Consider the following 12,681-nt stretch of genomic DNA (forward strand, 5'->3'; position numbering starts at 1 on the left):
GCCTGCAGTGACCCTAAGACAGAACTCTGGAGCTTCTCCTCTGAAATGCTGCCTTCTCTCTGGTACCCAACCTAGAAATTTCATTTAAGCCATTTCAGCTTTGAACTCTGACTTCTGATTTCTTGGCTCTCCATGTCACCATACTTCCTTGGTCTCTACCTTTCTGTGCTGTGCTTAAGAAATTATCTCTGTGCAGAGAGCTGGTGCAAATTTGAGGCTCTCGTTTTGTGTCTTCATTCTGTAAGTGATTACAGTCTTATAACGTCTATTAGTCAAAACCTGGGAATAGTCTCTTTAAAACTGTTTATTTTTAACTTTTAAAATTGTATAACATATACACAAAACAAAGAAAGAAAAGAGCAATAAATAGCTGTTTTTTTCAACTTTTACTTTTTATGGTGGGAGGGCTACTCTAGTACCAGTTAATCTATAATAACTAGAAGTGGAAGCCAAACATTTTTGGGTGTGATGATGGCATGATGCAATTTGTGTTTTTAAAATCAACAATCATTCGTAGACTTCTGGGAAGACGGCTTGATAGAGTAATAAAGTAGCTCAAGATTAGCCCTGCTCCACGGAAAAGTTAGAGAAGGGACAGGAGGGAGACTGAGACAGCGATTCAAGAGTGTGGCTGACCTGGGAGAGCCTTCTGCACCACATGTGGCAGCCCTGGTTGCAGAGGCTGAGGAACTGAGAGGTAGAAAGCTGGAGCATGGTACAAAGGTGCGGAGACTGCAGGAGTGCATGGATGGGAGCTAAGGACTAGGCAGCAAGCCAGGCCCTATTTCTTGGGTGCACCACCCTCACTAGCACAGCCCCATAACCAGCAATTCACCCCACACCCCACACACCCAAACCCTGTCAACCTGCTCCCATTCCCTGTGCTTCAGGTACCCCCACCCCACCACCCCCCAGTGCACATGCCTGTCCCATACCCACACCCCAAGTGCAGCCCAACCCACCTCTCCTATACCCTTCCTGAGCACTACCTCCCTCTTCCTGCTCCCTGCAGGCTGTTGCCAGTGCATAAAGTCTGCAGGCACTAACCTCCATACCCAGGCTACCCCTGCTCCCACCCATAGTGTCGTACAGCCTCACTGTGCTCTGCCCAGCTCAGAGCATCCATTCATGGCACTCCCAGGCCAACACATGCACATGGGCCTCCAATCATGGCATTCAGCTCTGGGCACCAAATTTGATAGCAGTCCTAGAACTGCGCATGTGCACAGCCCTCAGCCACACTTCCCAGCTCTGAGAATGTGCTGACTTGCACAACCAGGTCACATCTGCCCCCAATCCATGAAGGCGTAACACCAACCTGCTGCCACAGCTCCATGTATGTGCACAAAGGGCCCTGTGCCCTAGATCAGTGCACAAAAGGATTATGCCCCCAAGATCAGTGCACCCACACAGCTACATCCTCCCTGGCTTCTGGGTACCCATGTTCACAAGCATCACCCTAACATTCCCAACCTGTACTATACCGGCCCTGAAGCAAATCATTGGACTGAGTGCCCCACCCCATGTCCTGCTCCCTGCTGGACAACCATCCCACAAACACAAGGCCTTGTGACTACTGAAAGAAATTCCCAAAGTAAATCAATCAAGATATTTACATGCCATGAAGACAGCAGAAGATCACTAAGCCTATCATAATGCAGACAGACATAGCTCTGCCTAATGACCAAATTAAAACACCAGAGAAGACACTGATGTTGGAACAACTAATCAAAGATGTTCATACAACTCTACTTAATAAAATAAGTGGGATAGCATATAACATAAAGGAGATCAAGAAGACAATAAAAGAGCATAATGAGAAATTTGAAAGAATAAATAGAAAAATAGTAGATATCACTGAGATTAAAGACTCTGTTGACCAAATAAAAAACATACTAGAGGTACACAACACCAGATTTGAAGAGATGGAAGAAAGAATAAGTGATATAAATGACAGGATAACTGACTTTGAAGACTCAAAATAGCAAACGGAAAAAAAGTTGGAAAAAATTGAATTGGATCTCAGGGAAATGACAGACAAAACAAAGTGCACAAATATAAGAATCATTAGTGTCCCAGAAGGAGAAGAGAGGAGTAAAGGGCTAGGAAGAGTAGTTGAGGATATAATGGGAGACAACTTTCCAACCTTCATAAAGGACATAAATATACAAGTCGAAGAAGCCCAATGAACTCCAAACAGAATAAATTCAAATAGACCTTCCCCAAGATGCATACTAATCAGTATGTCAAATGTTGAAGAGAAGCAGAAAATCCTGAAAGCAGCAAAAGAAAAATAATCTCCTACATACAAGGGAAACCAAATAAGACTGAGTTCAGACTACACAAATAGCACCCTGGAGGTGAGAAGGCAGTGGTATAATATATTTAAGATCATGAAAGAGAAAGACTTCCAGTCAAGAATTCTGTACCCAGTCAAAATGTCCTTCAAAATTGAGAGAGAGGCGGGCCGCGGTGGCTCAGCGGGCAAAGTGCTTGCCTGCTATGCCGGAGGACCTCGGTTCGATTCCCGGCCCCAGCCCATGTAACAAAAACGGAGAAACAGAATACAATAAAACAAGAAAATGTTTAAAAGATGTTTCCCTTTCTTCCTTCCTTCCTTCCTTCTATCCTTCCTTCCTTCTCTCTGTCTTTCCTTTAAAAAAAAAAAAAAAAAAAAAAAATTGAGAGAGAAGTTAAAGTTTTAACAGACAAAGAAGTCCTGAAAGAATTTGTCATCAAGAGGCCAGTCCTACAAGAAATGCTAAAAGGAGTTCTGATGGCTGGGGGAAAAAAGACAAGAGAGGGAGGTCTGGAGGAGGGCACAGAATTAAAGAATACCACTAAGGATAATTCAAAGAATACAGAGAAAGAGGGAAAAGAATATATAGATCTGACAAATAAAATAAAAAAGATAAGATGGTGGAATCAAGAAACACCTTTTCAGTAATAACTTTGCATGTTAATGGGCTAAACTTACCAATTAAAAGATGCAAATTGGCAGAATGGATTAAGAAACATAATCCAGCTATATGCTGTTTACAAGAGACTCATCTTAGGTGCAAGGATACAAATAGATTGAAAGTGAATAGATGGAAAAAGATTTTCCACGAAAGTCATAACCAAAAGAAAGCAAGAGTAGCTATACTAATATTGGACAAAATAGATTTTAAATGTAAAGACATCATAAGAGACAAAGAAAGACACTATATACTAACTAAAATGTCAGTTCACCAAGAAGACATAATAATCATAAATAATTATGTTCCCAATCAAGAACCTCCAAAGTGCATGAGACAGACATTGGCAAAACTGAAGGGAGTGATAGATGCTTCCACAAGAATAGCAGGAGACTTCAATCATCACTTTCCTCTATAGATAGAACAACCAAACAGAAGATCAACAAGGAAATAGAGAAGTTAACATGATAAATGAATTAAACCTAACAGACATATATAGGTCATTGCACCCCAAAGTACAAGGATATACACTCTTCTCTAGTGCTCATGGAACATTTTCCAGGATAGATCATATGCTGGGGCACAAAACTCATCTTTATAAATTTGAAACATTGAAATTATTCAAAGCACTTTCTCTGGTCACAATGAGATGAAGCTGGATCTCAATAAACACCAAAGAATGAGAACATTCACAAATATATGGAGATTAAACAACACACTCTTAAACAACAACTGGGCCAAAGAAGAACTTGCTAGAGAAATCAGTAGCTATCTGGAGATGAATGAAAATGAGAATACACCTTATCAGGACTTATGGGACGCAGCAGAGTCTGTGCTGAGAGGGAAATCTATTGCCCTAAATGCCTATATTATAAAACAAGAAAAAGTAAAAATTGAATACTTACCAGCACACCTGGAGGAACTTGAGAAAGAACAGTAAACTAACCCCATAACAAATAGAAGAAGAGACATAGCAAATATTAAAGCAGAGATAAATGAATGGGAGAACAAAAGAACAATAGAAAGGATCAGTAAAGCTAAAAGTTGGGTCTTTGAGAAAATCAATAAAATTGATAGGCCACTAGCAGGACTGAGAAAGCAAAAAGAGAGAGGATGCAAATAAATAAAATCAGAAATGAGTGGATGCATAACCACAGACCCTGAAAAAAATAAAAGAAATCATAAGAGGATACCATGAACAACTGTATGCCAATAAACTAGACAACCTAGATGAAATGGACAAATTCCTAGAGACATGCAAACAAGCTACACTGACTTAGGAAGAAATAGAATATCTCAACAAACCAATCACAAGAAAAGAGATTCAATCAATCATCAAAAATCATCGTACAAAGAAAAGCCCATGGCCAGATGGCTTCACAGGGGAATTTTATCAAACGTTCCAAAAAGAACTGACAGCAATCCTGCTCAAACTTTTCCAAAAATTGAGGAAAAGGGAGCTCTACCTAACTCATTGTATGAAGCTAATATCATTTTAATTTCAAAACTGGGTAATGATGCTATAAAGCAAAACTATACGCCAATCTCCCTAATGAACATAGATGCAAAAATTCTCAATAAAATATTAGCAAAGTGAATTGAACAACATGTTAAAAGAATTATACACCATGATCAAGTGGAGTTTATACCAGGAATGCAAGGATGGTTCAACACAAGAAAATCAATTAATGTTATGCTACACATTACCAAATCAAAAGGGAAAAATCACATGACCATCTCAATTGATGCTGAAAAAGCATTTGACAAAATTCAGCATCCTTTTCTGATAAAATACTCCAAAAGACAGGAATCGAAGGTAATTACCTCAATATGATAAAGGGAATATATGAAAAACTGATAGCCAGCATCAAACTCAATGGAGAGAGACTGAAAGCTTTCCACCTAAGATCAGGAACAAGACAAGGATGCCCACTGTCAACGCTATTTTAAACATTGTACTAGAAGTTCTAGCTAGAGCAATAAGCAAGAACAAAGAAATAAAAGGCAACCAAATAGGAAAAGAAGAAGTAAAACTCTCACTATTTGCAGATGGTAAGATACTGTAATTGGAAGACCCTGAAAAATCTACAGCAAAGTTACTTGAGCTAATAAACAAATTCAGCAAGGTAGTGTGATATAAAATTAATATGCAAAAATCAGTAACATTTCTATACACAAGCAATGACCGAACTGAGGAGTCAGTTAAAGAAAAAGTTCCATTCAAAATAGCCACTAAAAGAATCAAGTACTTTGAAATTTTTAACTGGGGATGTAAAGGACTTGTACACAGAAAACTATGTAACATTGCTAAAAGAAATCAAGGAGATCTAAATAGGTGGAAAGACATTCCCTGCTCATGGATAGGAAGGCTAAATATAGTTAAGATGGCAATTCTCCCAAAATTCATTTATAGATTTATAGATCTATAGATTCAACAAAGTACCAAACAAAATTCCAGTAACTTGCTTTGAAGATTTGGCAAAGCTAACTACCAAATTCATCTGGAAGGAAAAGATACCCTGAATAGCTGAAAGCATCCTAAAAAAGAAGAGCAAAGGGGGAGGATAAACACTCCCTGACTTTAAAATCTATTATAAAGTCCCAGTGATCAAAACAACATGGTGCTGGCACAAAAATAGAAGCATTGACCAATGGAATAAAATCAGGAATGCATAAATAGACCATCAAATCTATGGTCAACTGATTTTTGACAAGGCCCCCAAAACCTCTGAACTGGGACAAAATAGTCTTTTCAATAATTGGGCATGGAAAAACTGGATATCAATAGCCAAGAGTATGAAAGAGAACACTAATATTAACTCAAAGTGGATCAAATACCTAAATATAAGAACTAGCACCACAAAGCTCCTAGAAGAAAATGTAGGGAACCATATTCAAGACCTAGTAATAGGAGATAGTTTCCTAAACTTTGAACCCAAAGCACAAGCAACAAAAGGAAAATGAGAACTCCTCAAAATCAAATGCTTCTGTACCTCAAAAGATTTGGTCAAAAAGGTGAAGAGGCAGCCAACTCAAAGGGAGAAAATATTTGGAAATCACATATTGGACAAAGGTTTGATTTCCTGTATATACAATGAAATTATACAACTCACCCACAAAAGAACAAAGAACCCAATTATAAAATGAACTAAAGATATGAATAGGCATTTTTCTGAAGAAGAAATACAGATGGCTCAAAAACACATGAAGAGATGCTCATTTCACTGGCTTAAGGGAAATGAAGATCAAGAATAAAATGAGATACCATCTCACACCTATAAGAATGGCTGCTATTAAACAAACAGGAGACTATGAATGTTGGAGAGGATGTTGAGAAATTGGGACATTTATGCACTGCTGTTGGGAATGTATAATGGTGCAGCCACTATGGACGACACTTTGGCGGTTCCTTAGGAAACTAAATATTGAGCTGCCCTATGACCCAGCAATAGCATTACTTGGTATATACCCAGAAGAGCCGAAAGCAATGACACAAACAGACATTTGCACACTGATGTTCATAGCAGCATTGTTCACAATCGCCAAAAGATGGAAACAAACCAAATGCCCATCAACAGACGAGTGGATCAACAAAATATGGTATATACATATGATGGAATATTATGCAGCAATAAGACAAAATGACATCCTGAAGCACATGGCAAGATGGATGAATCTTGAGGACATAATGTTGAGTGAAATTAGTTAGACACAAAAGGATAGATACTGTATGATTCCACTTTTATGACCAGCATGAGGGTATAATCAGAGGCTTATAATACAGAATATAGAGGACTTAGAGATACATAGAAGCTAGAGATCGGTGAACCATTAGCTAATGAGGTTGAACTCCAGTGTAAGGGAATAGATAGAAGTGAAGGTGGTTCTCTAGTGGGTCTGTAAGTAATATTACCATATAGAAGATGAACAAGATTAAAAGAGATTGTGTAGACCTACATGTCCCATTGATTAACACTACAAATATGAATTAATTCTTACAAGAATTACTTAAAAGAAAGGATTCTTGTAGAAAGAGTGTTTAAGTCCAGGGTACAAGGGGAAAACTGCTATTGCATGCTATGAGCTATGTTCAAAAGGTAACCATCAATGCTACCACAGCAACAGCAGAGGTAAATAATGGGGGGGGGGGGGGACAAAAGTTAAGGGGAGGTTTAGATTTCCTGTTTGGCGAGGGTGTGTTTGTTGATTTCCTTCCTCTTGAGAACAATGAAATTATCTGAAATTGAGAATGTTGAAAAACTGTGGACTTTGGGTCCTATACATGATGTCCAATGAATACAAGTGGCTGAAGGATGCACTGATGGAGAAGTAGATTGATGACCAAAGGTGTATACTTAGGAATGAAGGTTGTACTGCTATAAAAAGGAACAAACTTGCAAGGCATGCAATGATGTGAATGAACACGTGGAACATTAGGTGAGACAAAATAAGCTAGAAACAAAAGAACAAGAATGGCATGGTAACCTTTAGAAAATGCTGATAAGAGAAAAGGGGCCTAGATTGTAAGCTTTTAGAGCAGACGCATGAATCCTGGAGTGGTGATTTTTATTTCTGGATTTTGAGAGGCTGTTTTATATATATAACCTGATACTTAGAAATAAGAATGAAGCTGAACAGGTTGGGGTTCAAGTAATTCAGAACATAGGAGTAAGGAAGACAGTGTCTATATTTTAGAACCATGCATACTCTTTGAGACCAATGGAAGAAAGGTTTAATTGGTCTGGAACTGAATTTTTCTGTAGTGCATAATCTAATTCAACCTATCTGAATAGTTCATTTGAACAATTGAAACACAAAGAGTACAGAATAAGAAAGAGGTCCTTTAATCCTGTTTGGGTTATTATAATGTCTGGATACATTGCAGCGTATTTTAAGCAGATAATCAAAAAGTTTTGGCAAAGTTCCCTGAGGGATGGGAGAAAGACTATGGAATTATTAAACCTTATCATCATGGAATCCCTTGATACTGTGTCAAACTTTAGGGACACTCAAATCAATAAGCCACACCCTCGATCATGAGGCTTACCTTGTGAAGCTTGTGTAGGTAGCGGAGAGGTTTAGAATATGTATAGGTATGCCTAAGAGTTATTCTGGAGGACCTCTGTTGTTGCTCAGATGTGGCCTCACTCTCTCTAAGCCCAACTCTGCAAGTGAAATTGTTGCCCTCCCCCCTAAGTGGGACGTGACACCCAGGGGTGAAAGTCTCCTGACTACATGGGAGATGACTTTCAGGGATGAATCCAGACCTGGCACTGTGGGATCAACAATTCCATCCTGACCAAAATGGGGAAAAGAAGTGTAATCAATAAAGTATCCATGTTAGAGAGAGTTCAATTAGAGTTGCGAGGCTACTCTGGAGGTTGCTCTTTGCAAGCTTCAGGTAGAACTTGCTACCTATCATAACCTGTCAACCCCCAACCAGGACCATTCCATCCAAATCTAAGGAACACCTACGGCAATATATAAGATTTCACAAGGGTTCCCCAAAGACACCCATCTTGAAACCTGGGTCCACGAAAAAAAAAAAAAGATTCCACAAGGGTTACATGCACTAGAGTAACTTTCTAGAAACCTACAACCTCCAGAATGGTCCCTGTTCCAAATATGTCCTGAAACCTAGCCCAGACTCTCCAGAACATCGGATAGTCCCATCTTCCTATCCCATATTAGTGACAGACCCTTCCAATATGGAAAATTTAGAATTATCATAGCCTAAACACCCCTAAAGACAGGATGGAAAGATCAAAGGTGATGGTGGAATTATACATGAATGAATATGAATGCTGAATCATTAATTTGATATCTCTTTTAGTCTCCAGTATCTCAGAGCAGCTAGAAGTAAAAACTTAAAATTGTGAAATTGTAATCCATGTCAAACTATAGAATATGTTCAACAACTAATTGTGGTGCTGTGCTTTGAAATTTATAGCTTTTTTGTATATATGTTTTTTTCACAAAATAAGAAAGAAAAAAAGTTGATTGCGATGATAAAATATTTAAGTTCTCTAGCCTCCTATATTCTGGAGCAGCTAGATGGAAAAAAATGAGAGGCTCTTATGGTAGCCCATGACAATCTCTGGGATCTGTCTTGTAACTAATTGTTGAAGAGTGCTTTGAAAACCACTGCATTTTTTATTTCTTTGCTTGTTATATATGTTATACTATACGATAAAAAAAGTTTAAAAAATCAGCAATTATTATACCAAAGAGAAACAGAGAGGAAAGATGTTTTGCACTTAGAATTATTTGGTTGTGGTAGCAAACTGAATTGATTTTTAAGGGAACGGGAGTAATACAGAATGACAATGAGATTTTTAGCTAGAAAATTTTGTATGCAAAGGAGGGAACTCCTAAAGAATAGCAAGTTCCTTTGGTGACTTTGGATTGGAGGACTTCTCAGAAATAGATATCAGTTGTCTTTCCACCACTTTTCTAATCTTTTCTTTGACTTAGGGATAGTTAGAGTTTATACTTTTGACCACCTAGAATGTTACAAAATCAAACATAATAACCAAAATTACCCAACATTGTAAGAACATCATTAAATTTTTATTTAGATGGTATATTCCTGAACAAATTCCGTTATGTAATTTTAATTAGTGTTCTATTTTAATTAAGAAATTGTTTCCAATATTTTCCATTTTCCTGAAATTATTTCACTGGAATTTCTTAATTTTCCTATAAATTTTGGTGTAAACATTTAATTTATTAACAGTTTTGGGTTCTAATAAAACTCACACAACATAGTGACTGTAATTAACACCAATGAATTATAAATTTGAATGTGGTTAAAAGGGGAAATTTTAGGTTGTGTTCTAAGTTACTAGAATTAAAAAAAACAAATAGGACTGTCCAACACAGTGAACCCTAATGTAAATCATGGACTACAGTTAATATTACAACAAAAACAGTAAAAATATTCTTTCACTAGTTGTAACAAGTGTACTACATCAGTTCAAGGTGTTAATAATAAGGGAGTATGTGGGAACTCTGTATTTTCTCCATAATTTTTCCTGCATCTTTTCTTAAAAAAACAAAACTGGGCAGGCCGCGGTGGCTCAGCGGGCAAAGTGCTTGCCTGCTATGCCGGAGGACCTCGGTTCGATTCCCGGCCCCAGCCCATGTAACAAAAACGGAGAAACAGAATACAATAAAACAAGAAAATGTTTAAAAATGTTTCCCTTTCTTCCTTCCTTCTATCCTTCCTTCCTTCTCTCTGTCTTTAAAAAAAAAAAAAAAAAAAAAAAAAAAAAAAAAACAAAACTTACAGCTTTCAATTTTTGCTCTGTGCATTTTCCTGGTGGGGCTATTATTTCTAACAAATTCAATTTTTCTAGGTAACATTTTAGATGTCCAACTTCTCTCAATAATATTTTATTCATAATAGCTTTAGTCATTAATGAATTTTACCAGTTTTTGTCCTTATTTTTATTTATTTATTTGTTTATTTTTTAATTTTGGGGGGCAGTTGGCAGAGCCAACTGAGGCTTTATTTCGGAAAAGACAAAATTGGCTTCTAGGTGGGGGCATGGTCAAGAAGAGGTACACCAGTTCTGTTCCCTACCCCCCTGCACGGGTCCTTGCCCCCAGGCTCTAGGGCAGCCACAGCAGGCCTTGGAGTGGCTACAGTGGAAGTTCACTTTGACAGGGTGTTGGATAACTTGGACACCAGCTTCCCAGCGTGAGTCTCAAGCATCTTCACAACCACAGCCTTGGCGGTGCTGTTGAGAATGAAAGAGCTGGACCCCCACCGGATTTGAAGCTGGACTGGAAGGAGCTCAGGCTGTAGTTGTTACTGGTGCCCATGAGGCCCCCGAAGGTGGGGCTCAGTGGACTCCAGGAGCCCCTGGAAGTCTTTGTATGAATACTCATGTTCTGCATCCCAGACTCCAGCCGGCTCTCTCTGCCCTCCAGTAGCTTGTAGTAGGTGGCAATTTCAATGTCCAGGGCCAGCTGAACATTCATCAGCTCCTGGTGCTCGTGCAACTGCCATGCCATGTCCTGCCTGGCCTGGTGCAGTGCACCCTCCAGCTGGGCCAGCTTGGCATTGACATCCTTGACAGCCCGTTCTCCACACTGTTCGGCATCAACAGTGATGGCCTTCAGGGAAGCCTTCTCTCCCTTCAGGCCACTGATCTCAGCCTGGAGCCGGCCAGTGCTCAGGTTCATCTTGGAGATGTCCATCTTCATGTAGTCGAGGCCAGTGTCTGAAGCTTTTCCTGCTGAATCTGGTACATGCTCTCGGCCTCAGTCTGGCTATGGTTAGCAGTATCCTTACACTGGGTCTTGACCTCAGTGATGATGTCATCCAGGTCCAGGGAGCAGCTGCTGTCCATGGAGAGGACTCCTGAGGAAGTTAATCTCATCAGTCAGCCCTTCCAGGTGGGACTCCAACTCTATGTTGTTCACGTAAACTTCATCCACATTCTTCTTGATAAGGACAAATTCACTCTCCATTTCTGTTCACTTGTTGATCTCATCCTGATACTTACTTTTGAAGCCCTCCACCAGCTCCTGCATGTTGCCAAGTTCTGCTTCCAGCTTCAGCTTCTCCTGGCCCAGCATCTCCAGCTGTCTCTGAAGATTGCTGATGTAGCTCTAAACATGTTGTCCATGTTGGTCCAAGCCATCTGCTGCTGCTGCTGCAGGAGGTTCCACTTGGCCTCCAACATCTTGTTCTGCTGCTTCAGGAACTGAACCTTGTCAGTGAAGGAAGCAAACTTGTTATTGAGGGTCTTGATTTGCTGCTTCTGCATCTGTATGACCTGGAGGTTGGGGTTCACCTCCAGCTTAAAGGGGCTCAGCAGGCTCTGGTTCAAAATGATAGCTGTGATGCTCCCTGCAACCCCTGCCCCACTGTCGCCCCTGACCAGACCCATGCCAGTGCCCAGGCTGCCCTGCAAGCTGCAGCAGCTCATGCCCACCAGGCGTAAGCCAAGTAGCTGATTTAGATTCTAGACCTGCTCATGTAGTAGCTGTTGAAGGTCGGGGGCCTGAGGTGGACATCTTGTAGGACTTCTGGGTGACCCTGATGGACATGGTGGAAGCTGAAGAAGAAGCCGAGGACTGCTGCTTAGTGGTGGTCATTTTTATTCTTGTTTTACTTTTTCTATCAGTAATGTTATTATATACTGGATAAAGACTAAACATTTTATTTAATCCATAAAAAAAAATTGAGAGCAATTCCAGGATTACTGTATTGTCAAAACTGTTTATCAGCATCAAAATGGATTTTTTCACCTTTATGCATTTCAGTGTGTTGCTGTCAGTCATTTCCTGCATAAGGCGGGCTGCATGTGCTCTGATTCCCTCCTGGGTGGAGTCTCTGGATTTCACTGATTAATTTCCAAATCGTAGGATAACTGCTTTGAATTCTGCTTGCATGGAGAATGTGCAACTTGACAAATATTCATCCAGTTATATTCTTGGTTGATCATAATATACTGACTAAATCTGGGGAGGGAGACAAGCAAATTGCTAAGTTCCAGGAATCCTTGGGAGTGAAAAAATAGGTGTATTTCAAACAGCATGAGATAAGCCAAAGCCATTTGCCTATTGACTGCTGATTCTTTGAAGCACAGCAGGCTAGAAGGAACTTGAATTTGAAGTTGGTAGGGCTCTAACATCTGGCTTCACAAAGAAACTGCTGCTAAATTCTGAGAAACAGTTAAGAAAGAAAGAGAAAGTAGATTATCACCTTCAG

The 12,681-nt window shown here is 39.5% G+C and overlaps 1 pseudogene; it reads right to left on the reverse strand.

Annotated features, from left to right (window-relative positions):
* Positions 1-10,446: 10,446 nt before the first annotated feature.
* On the reverse strand, positions 10,447-12,017 carry LOC143676121 (keratin, type II cytoskeletal 8-like; annotated as a pseudogene).
* Between the last annotated feature and the right edge of the window lie 664 nt (positions 12,018-12,681).

Source organism: Tamandua tetradactyla, chromosome 3 (assembly GCF_023851605.1).
Source record: "Tamandua tetradactyla isolate mTamTet1 chromosome 3, mTamTet1.pri, whole genome shotgun sequence".
In the NCBI taxonomy this organism is placed as follows: Eukaryota; Metazoa; Chordata; class Mammalia; order Pilosa; family Myrmecophagidae; genus Tamandua; species Tamandua tetradactyla.